Source organism: Pipra filicauda, unplaced genomic scaffold, assembly GCF_003945595.2.
Source record: "Pipra filicauda isolate LSUMZ 115617 unplaced genomic scaffold, ASM394559v2 scaffold317_size908105_pilon, whole genome shotgun sequence".
In the NCBI taxonomy this organism is placed as follows: Eukaryota; Metazoa; Chordata; class Aves; order Passeriformes; family Pipridae; genus Pipra; species Pipra filicauda.
Genome location: NW_024104440.1, coordinates 887,743 through 897,893, shown reverse-complemented (window position 1 = coordinate 897,893; position 10,151 = coordinate 887,743). Strand labels below are relative to the sequence as shown.

The following is a 10,151-nucleotide window of genomic DNA, read 5'->3' as shown; positions in this document are numbered from 1 at the left end:
CATGAGCTAGGAAAGAGCCCATCTATTAAATATGTAGAAAACATGAACTTTCCTGCAATTAGCTGATTTTTATCATTCTTTACATAAATGTTTATAACTGCATAAATCCTTCAGACTGTGTGTGCTGGGCTGAGTCTCTGTGCTGCTATAGGTACATTTCTTGGTCAACCCAATGTCTTAACTAAGCTTCTGGACAGGACAGCTTTGCCTCTTCAACACTTTTGGGGTAGAGGGGAAGTACAGACAACAGGACTTTTAAGTGAGGGCACCTCTCTCCTCAGAGGAGAGAACTTTTTAAGCTCTAAAGGATTGCTGCAGGTTCAGTTCATGCTTTATGAACAGTTTTAGTTCAGCTTTATCTCTTTCCCTAGGTAGCTTGCTTGGCCCAGGAAATAAAATGATATGTGTTCAGTGACCTTGATTATCCAACCTGTGTTTTAATTCCTGCACTGGGAGGACTGTAGATCTAAGCAGTAGCTGATCTGCAGAAGTCTCCTGTAAATATTTAGAAGTGTTTGCCAAGGCCAGCTCAAACTTCCCTGGGTGATTTTTCTCTAATGCTTTTCTTTATCTCTCTTGCCTTCAGATAAAATGTCAGCTCATGAACTGCAATAATAGCCTTTCCCTTCAGATTTATTTTTTTTCCTCAGTTTTGATTAAAGAAAAAAAAAAAAAATTCCAGGACTCTGTAGGAAATTTCTCACAGGGAAACTTTCTGTGAGAGCTACAAATTCTTACAGTATCTCCGTGGCACTGTGCCCGCAGCGAGGAGCCGCTGTGCCTCTCCGGGCCTCTCAGAGCTCCTGCGACGTCTCCCCGACTTTGTGCTGCTGATCCGAGCCTGATGATGGCACAGTTGCTCAGCTCCAGGCTGCCTGGCTGTAAAGCATCACTTACAGACGAACTGATAACACTGATAACATCTGAGCCCCTCTCCTTTACAACAGAGACTCCCTAATCCACAGCAGTCCGAAATACACGACAGAAAATAGGAGGGGGATAGGGAGGGAAAGCGAATAAAGAAAAGGGGAGGGGAAAAAGAGAGACAAAATTAAAAAGTCCTTTAGTCCAATGTCATTTCAGTAGACCAAGGTCACGGTGGGGCCAGATGCTGGTTGCAGCTCAGCTCCGGGGAGCAGAGGTCTCCGGAGGGCTGATTGCAGCAGTCGGGCTGCTCTAATCTCCTCGGGCTGCTCACAAAAGGCAAAGCCATCCTCGGGACACGGCGAGTGCTGGGCCAGCCACCCCACCTTCCTCTCCAGCAGCCTTTGTCCTCTCAGCAAGGGGAGCTCCTTCCTGCACCGCGTCTGCCCCAGGCCTCGGGGGAGGGTGTTTTTAAAATGCAACACTATTGAAATAACAGAAAATGTAACTAGGAAATAGAAATGTGGGCACAAAGGATGACACTTTTTGAAAAGGATATAATGGTAAGGAAGTGCAGAGGATCTTCCCTGTAAGGGTAAGGGCTATGAGAGCTGGGTACTGCAACAGGGACCATAAACATCATTTATGCCCATTCTGCTCACCAGCACTGAATGTCTGTCTCTTGCTAGACTTCACTGCAACTTGGTCCTTTTCCCTAATAATTGATATATTTTTTTTTGCATTGTTTTGAGTTTTGTTTAATTTTCCTATTAAATGCAGAGCCTAGATGAAGGGGATCACAGAATTTCTAATAATGATTTCACAGGCCTGCCACCACTCGAACAGAAGAGGCAGGTGTAGACACTGATATAAATTCCACTGAGTTGCCATTGCAGTCGTCAGTCTGCACTGGAATCCTTTAAGAACTGTACAAGGAGTACCAAAAAAAGCTTTGTGTGAGGAACCTCCCAGAAGTATTTTTTTACAGCTACCAATCTTACTTAGTTCTACTGAGAAACCACAAGATTTGCTGATAACATTTCTCTCTTATCATGTTCATTTTCAAAATACCACAAGTAAATGGTTTGGCAGAAACAATACCATAAGAATAAGTGATAATCAGAAACAGTAAGAGATTAAGGAAAGTCTTTGAGAGTTTTGATTATATATACAGACCTAAACTGTGTTCAGGAAATAAAAAAAAAGGCATAAAAAAGAACTGAAATGGGGGAACACACTTGCTAGCCATGATCCCTGACCCCCAAGGGCACCACTTACACAAACCTTTTCTCCAGAGTTAAGAGGGAGCAGCTGTGTTGGGGGTTATTTCACTGTGTCAGTGAGAAAGCTCCTGCAAATTTTTAATGTCTCCCCACTCCAGAAAGCGGAAAGGGTTTAGTAGGCAGGTTAAAAATACTCTTGTGAGCTCCTGGTCGTGCCATGGGGGAGCCCTGCCAGGACCACCCAGACGCAGGGACCCCCACAGCCCAGCTGGGAGCAGCTCACGGGGTGGTGCAGCCAGTGCTGGCAGCTGGGTTTGAATGTGTGCCCTCTGCACCCTGCACAGGGTTTGAGTGTGTGTGCCCTCTCCATCCTGCACAGGGTTTGAGTGTGTGCCCTCTGCACCCTGCACAGGGTTTGAGTGTGTGTGCCCTCTCCATCCTGCACAGGGTTTGAGTGTGTGCCCTCTGCATCCTGCACAGGGTTTGAGTGTGTGTGCCCTCTCCATCCTGCAAAGGGTTTCAGTGTGTGCCCTCTGCATCCTGCACAGGGTTTCAGTGTGTGCCCTCTGCATCCTGCACAGGGTTTGAGTGTGTGTGCCCTCTGCACCCTGCACAGGGTTTGAGTGTGTGTGCCCTCTGCATCCTGCACAGGGGTTTGAGTGTGTGCCCTCTGCACCCTGCACAGGGTTTCAGTGTGTGCCCTCTGCACCCTGCACAGCCCAGGCACGGCAGGGCCCTTCTGGCTGCAGGCAGCTGTGAAGCCAGAGGAGGAGGAGAGACTTTTCCAGCCAAGAAGCCTGGCTGGAGGTTGGTCTCCTGTCTAGTTCCAGTCAGGCAGTTCTCTGTTTAATCCTTGTGGCTTCAGGCACTTTCTAGGTGAGCCTATAGGATGAGCAGCTGGAGACAAGGTAGACATTAAAGCAGGTTTAGGAATGAATATGCTAAGTCTATCCATATGGTACTTTATATCCAGCTTAATGTGCCCTTGAGCCGTTCCCTGTAGCTGTGCTCCATACAGAAACCCCTGGCTCTCCCTGGAGGGTACATCAAGCATTGAAGATTTGTGGAAGGCAGTGCTGGTTTCAAGTGCCTTCAGGCATTGCCTGATGTCCAAAAAGACAAGGATGAGGAAGGTGGATGGACACTACTTTAAGACCAGCGCTGAGCTGCAGTATCAGACCTTTGCTGGCAAAGGAGCTCACTCTCCTCCCCAAGGTCTGGGCTATCACTTACCAGTTTGTGAGCTGCAACTTCCAGTCTGTTCCCTCCCAAGAGATGAGATAATTTTTTCTTGAGCAAGAAGCATCTTCTGCAGCATTTGAAAGGTCTCAAACACAAGCTCGATGCCAAAAGAGAGATGATGCTGGAGAAACAGTGGTTTCTGCAGCTAGGATTCATTGGGACTTGGGCAGCTGGCATTTCTGAGTCCGCATTGCAACACATTCCTTAAAGTCTGGGATCTCTATCCACTGAAAATAAATAAATATATAGAACTATCTGTGACTCCAGCTTTAATTCTGAGGGGATTTACTGCCATAGAAATACAGTGTTTGCTTGAAACACAATTGAATTCACACCTGTGCTTCTTTGCTGGGCTGTGTACTTTGCTTCCCAACTTCCACAGATGCCGAAGAGAGAATGAGCAGATCTTCTTAAATCTCAATTTAAAATGGCACCCTCCCTCCTTCCCACTGCCTCCCATTCACCCACCCACCTCCCCTCCGTGGCTTCAGATATTCCTGATTACTTATGTTTAGCTTCCAGGTTGAGAACTCCTCCCATATTCCCAACACTGGGTCTCCAACACTGGAAATCAAACAAATCTTGTATTTTTTCTTTTAAAAGGCATTTAACTCCAACAATATGCAGTTGCAGCTGTGAATGACTGAACTCATTTTATACAATATGTTTCCCAGTCAGAAATGAAATTGGCAGTGCAAGCCCTCCACCCCCCAGAATTACTTGGCTAAAGTAGTAGCCAGATGAGCAAGCAAAAAATCACAAGAGGATTAAACCAAATATGCAGCTCAAACAGAAGAGCAGCTGAACCCTCCAGCATTTCAATACACAGCTGATTCAGCAAAACAGATACACATTCAAATGAAGGATGTCACTGAAAGAGAAAACCAGGCAGCTTAATCAATAAAGTGTGCAGCCTGTCCTGGTACAGGGAAAGCAGCAGGCAGAAAAGCTACACAGAAAAATGAATTGGGAAGAAGAATCACTCCCTATGGCTTTCACTGGGACCTTGAAGCCCCAGTAGGAGCCACACCAGGAAAGGTAACTCATGGAGATAGGCCACTGCCCATTTTATCCCTCCATTGTCCCTTCTTGGGACTAATCCCTGGAGTGTGGGGTTAGAGGAGGCCAGAAAACAGCTGCATGTTTTTTTCCCAGTCACACAGTTTATAGGAAGTGGGATATTATTTAATTCAAGATTGCAAGTTTATAATTTTCACCCAGCTACAAGTTTTTTTACTATAGTACACAGATGTTTTATTCTCTGTGAACTATTCAGAAGTGGACTTGATTAGCAACAATGTTTTCATTTCACTTATATGCCAGCACAGTGCAGCAGAGAAAGAGTTGAAGAGATTCACATTCTCATACTCACATCCTCCTCACAAGAGATTCTGTGCTCCTTGGTTGCTGCAAAGCTGGGGTTGTCTCAGTCACAGAATCTTGTCCCCCGTGCTGGCCTGGGTATGGACACTTTGTAAGGGCTGGCTTGGGAGGTGCAATGTTTGCCAGTGCCCATGTCCTTGAGGTTTGAACACAGGCAGAAGCTGCTGTTCCATCACTTTCCTGCCAACAGAGAAATCTGCTCAGAGAAACCTTCTCACAAGAGCAAATCTTCTCCACAGAAAAGTAAACGGGAAAAGGCTGGGAGAACAGCTGATTAAAGGACATGCCAGTGCACATTAAAATATTTGCTAATTGCAAATATATTGTCCCACTGTGCTGCCATCTCCAGCTCTGTCTCACGTGAAATGCCAGTGGGCTCCAGACTGGATTTTGCAGTTAATAAGCCCGTCCCTGCCCAGAGGATGGGAAACTGCAGCAACACTGAACACTGATGTTGCTTTCTTGCTCTTGTTTTTCCCTCCTCTGTTCCCACACTATATTGGGGTAATTATGCTCAGCATAAAGCAGGCTACGGTGCTGAGTGTGACCTGAAAACCTAAAGAGTGAACTAATATTTAGATTTAATTTGCAAAGTTAGGGAAGAGCCATGTTGAAGTTGATTAGATAAAGACTGTGTGCAAGATTTTTCCATTTGTTGCAAGTTTTCTAATCAGCACAACCTTGCCATGAAGGAAGAGGCTGGACATCTCCCAGCAGCCTGTGAGCAATGGGCAGATAAATCCTCCCAAGCAAAGGTAAAGCAAAGTTAATAACTTGAACACGACAGAAGAACTGCTTCCATGAGAAAAATGTTCACTTACATGAGTTAAATGTTTAGGGCTGGTTAAAAATCACAGTGTGAAAAAAAAAAAAAAAAAGAAAAAATAGCTCTGGCTGCTGATCCTTGGGTTTGGGTTGCAGTGTTTAGAAGGATAAAGGACCACAAATTCCCATCTGCTGATTGAAACTCTTTTCCTTACTGTTTTTGGGTTGTTTCTGGTTGAAGTACTTGAGAGATGTTAAAAGGAAAATGTTTATAAAAAAGAGGAAAAAAATGCTGGAAGCAAACCAGCAGAAAAAACAAGGCTGCGGTTCCAATAAGAAGGAACTTGCAATTATTGTTCAAATCAGGTTCATATTTGGAATCGTGTCTCTAATCCAATAAAGTGTGTAATTTCAGGCCCATAAATAATCCCTGTTTTTAAAAGGATTCAAATTTCACTGCTTTGATATTATAGCAGGGAAATGGTAGCACTAAATGGTTGCTATCATTTAGCAGTATGCATTTATTTGACTAGAGTTTAAAAGGCTTTGTTTTTCATAGTACTTATCTAACTACCTATTTATTTTCTCTGTTTTTCTGAATCTAAGGAGAGTGTTTACTTTCAGCAGGGCAAGAATGTGGCTTCAAAAGAGCTGATCAATATTAACCTTGCACAGTACTACATATTATCTCTATTTTGCATAAAGTATATTAGAGAGCCAGCTAATGTATAATTTATGCACAAGAAGATATCTGCATATTTTCTGAATATGGGTTTACAAATCTTCTGCTGTTTTTAATCTTCAGACTCTCAAAACTGTTCATTAAATATATTGTCTATACATCTTTTTCAACAGAGTTTTGTCAGTGTGTGTGATTTATGCATAAAGCCCACAGTGAGGCAGATGCATAAAACTGCAGTTTAGCTAGGTAGGCATAACCATTCAGCAAACTTTTTTTTAATTAGACACTAAATCAGTGTTTATGACTTTGTTGACTGACTGATGTTTTTGAAGTATTACTGACTCTTCTTAAAATGTCTGCCCTTGTTATTTGTTATTTTAACAGATATTGGGTGCCATAATCTGGTGCTTAAATATCCTCTGTTGTAATTCAGTGCTAATGACAATGCTGAGATGACAGAACTATTAAACTGGATACAGAGTTGTCAAATTTTAAGACAGCAAAATACTCATCTGTGACGTGTAGCATATGGCAGAAACCTGGGAAAATCAGCAGCAGAGTTAAGAATAAACAGAAGCTGTGTTCCCTAAAAAATATAATCCGACAGCCAAACACGGATAATCTTGAAACGTACTTGACAGTCCATGAGTTTAGTCAACAGATTATAAAATCAGAGGCAGGCAGCACTGCATTTCCAGAGAACAAATCACAGCACAGCTCTTAATGCTGAACTCAATGTGTAAACAAGCTGCTTTTTCTACATTCTCTGTAAAGAGATCATTAAAATACTACATCTAATTATGCCTCAAATGTCTATGGAGTCACATGTGTTTATCCAATTTTCATTTTTTGCTGCCTGTCTCATACTTAAGCAATTTTGATGTGCAGTGCTTAAAATGCCAGCCTTTATTAGGTGAGCTCCTGAAGCAGCACAGGAACAGTTGCTCTGCCTGTGCAAATAAATCACCTGGAGCCACAGCATATCTCCCAGCCCACGAGTGTGCACCTGAGTTATCTACTGCAGTGATCTCACGGGGTTAGAAAGGTGCCTCAAGGTGACAGCAAACAACTCAGCACCTTCAAGCATTTCACTCCTCCTAACTTGCATTCATTCCCAATACACTGAATACAAACCATCAGTGTGATCCTCTGGGAAAGACCATGACTGCCATCTAACCTGCTGCTCCTTTTGAGACTGCTCCTCTTGGAGACAAGGAACCATTTCAGCTCTTCATTCAGACACTTTTAAGGTGGCAGGATTTATGGTTTCCTTATCTGACGGTTTATTTTGCCATTAAACTTCAAGACTCATCATAGCAGCACATGTTATCCAAAGTTAGGTAGTTTTATACACAGAATCAAAGAAGGATCCTGAGCTGGCACGTGTCTGAGCTGTGCTGTCTTGTGAGCTATCCAGTCTTTATGTCTAGCAGTGATCACTGCTTTCAAAAGCCTTCCTGATAAATAATAGATAAAAGAGACGAACCATGGCGTGGTTTCAGGTTTGAGTGCTTGATACACTGGAGTAACAAGCATTACATTTTCGAGGATGTCAGGAAGAAGCAAGAAACACAAAACAGAAATGGAGGAGAGTGGCAAGAAGAGTTAAAAAAGAAGAGAGGGAAGAGGCAGGCCAAGCAGAAGGCATGGAATGGAAACTGTGGGAAGTATTAAATTGCGCTGGTACACGCTGGTGTCCTGCAGAGCTACAGGTGTTTCTGCCATGAGTGACTCACCTGATGGGAATGACTGAATCCTCATCCCCTCCACCTGCCTCAGCGCTTCATTCCAGCTCCAATGGATATTACTTCTTAGTACAACTACTGGACATTTGCATTGTTACAAATTACACAGCGTCTCTCAAATTAGACCATCAACATTTTCCCTGCCAAGCAGTAACGAGCAGCACTGAGCTCTCTTGGTGGAATCTGCCCTGTAACTGCCATGTAGCACTTATTAATACACAGTTATTTGACAATTTGTTATAATCTTTTTATAACAAAACCCCAGCTATTTCTCTAAAATCAGGAGTTTAATTAAACATTAATTTTCTCAATAGCTCAGTGGGGGGTTGAATGCAGAACACTCTATTTTGTTTTTCATCATTTTCATTCTACGTTCACTTTTCCCATTTTAATCATAATCAGAACTTGTCAGGATTTCTAAAATCAAAAATAATGAAAATTAAGTACTGAAAACCATGTTTGATTACAAACTTGAAAAAATCCTGTAGTTGTTGTATGGATTTCTTAATAATTCAAAGGGAATCCATTTTTAAAAATAATATAAATTGAAATTTAAAGAAACTAAAGAATTTTTAATTATATTTGTTTCCCTTTCTCTCTCAGACTCAAAATCTTTATAGAGATATAGATGGTAGGGAAAAAGTATTTATTTCAGAAAGATTAGAAAAGCACATCTGTGTTTTGCGAGTCCTTCAAACATCTTGGCATTTAGTCTGGTTTGCCTCTTCTTTCCAATATCTTCTTTTTTAATTTTTGAGAACAGTAACAAAAATAGAATTACTCTTTTTAAAAACATCCAGCTATTTTTAATGTTTATTAATATTTACCAACTCTGGTCCTGTCTTTCTGCCATCTGATGTGTCAAGATCGCTCTGTGTGCCTCTGATGGCAGACAATCCTTTTGCCAATACACTGTTGGGTTGGGTTACCAGCAAAGACAAGCCTTTCTCAAGTGAAAGATTCAGAATGGCAAATTTCATCAGTCTTTGAAACCAAATATATGCAAAGTGCTGCAATAAGCAGGGGAACAAAGACTCATTTCGTGTTCAGATAAAAGATTTCAATTTTTGCTTTTACAAAACATTGCATGAAGTAACTAGGTCAGAGCTATGCTAAACCCACACTTCATTTATCTGATATGTGTGCTGCATAACAGTTCTGTTTAGTAGTTTAGATTTGACCTGAATTAAATATGAAGCTCAAAAAAATATGATAAAACAATAATAAGAGATCCTGACTTACCAGAAAGCCAAAACTTCCACGCTAAATCCATGGCCATCTTCTCACTGCTCAGTTCAACACAGCTCGTGGTGCTCCTTCCACAGGTGCTGCAGCCCTGAGTCCTTCCCTGGGTGCAGAGACCTGTGGCTGGGACAAACACCTCATGGTGCTGAACAGGAAGAGAGTTTTCCCCTCTCCAGGGGGACAACCATAACATTTAAATCCAAAAGCATACAGAAAAGAAAGCAGCAAGCCTCAGTATTAGCTTTATTTCTGTAAGACTCACATCTATTATTCTCTCTCTCCATGCCTGAGGAACATGTATGCCAGGATCCTAACGCAGGGGCTCAGAGCCTGGCAGCAGACAAACAGCTCCGAGCTCAGGTGTGCTGATGGCATTGCCAGGAGTGCTTGTTTGAAGTCACACAGACAAAAAGGAGCCACATGGAGACATGCCATCCCATTTGGAGAGCTTTCCAGCTCTCTCTTTTCCACCTGAGCGAGCAAATGCAGGCATGACCTGAGGATGGCCAGCATGCAGCCCCCAGGAGGTCACTGCTCCCCTCCCCTGGGGAAGGATTCCCAAATTTGGTCACTTTAATGAGCCACTCACTGTCAGTGCAGTTACCCAGAGCCCACTCTCCTGCTGGAGAAATAATACTTAGACTTGTAATTTCCAAAGGAATCGTAGGGCACTTGGTGAAGAACTACAGCCCTTTCTTTGGATCAAGATACAAATAGGGACTCACAGGAGGCACACAGCTCTTGGAAAAAGTACTTGAGGCAGATTCACACCGAAGGTCAGGAGTAAATTACAATTGAAAGTCTCCTAGTGAGGATCATTTCTGAATGTGTACTTGTACTTACAACACCCAGGGAAGCTGCAAATTCTTTCCTTTCTGCAGTATCACGAGAGGCAAACAACCCTGAGGCATCAGAAAATAAAATAAAAAATGGAAAAAAAATATTTTCTTTGGCGAGTGATTTGGAAAATATATTGCAAGATGTTTTGGAAGTGATCTGAAA

The 10,151-nt window shown here is 42.6% G+C and overlaps 1 long non-coding RNA gene across 1 annotated transcript; it reads right to left on the bottom strand.

The window, feature by feature from the left end:
• Nucleotides 1–1,199: 1,199 nt before the first annotated feature.
• Nucleotides 1,200–4,846, bottom strand: LOC120323686. The gene is made up of 3 exons (XR_005564402.1): nucleotides 4,702–4,846; nucleotides 3,321–3,556; nucleotides 1,200–1,348 (listed from the first exon to the last, which is right to left on the bottom strand). It is a non-coding gene; the product is annotated as an uncharacterized LOC120323686 (long non-coding RNA).
• Nucleotides 4,847–10,151: the final 5,305 nt, after the last annotated feature.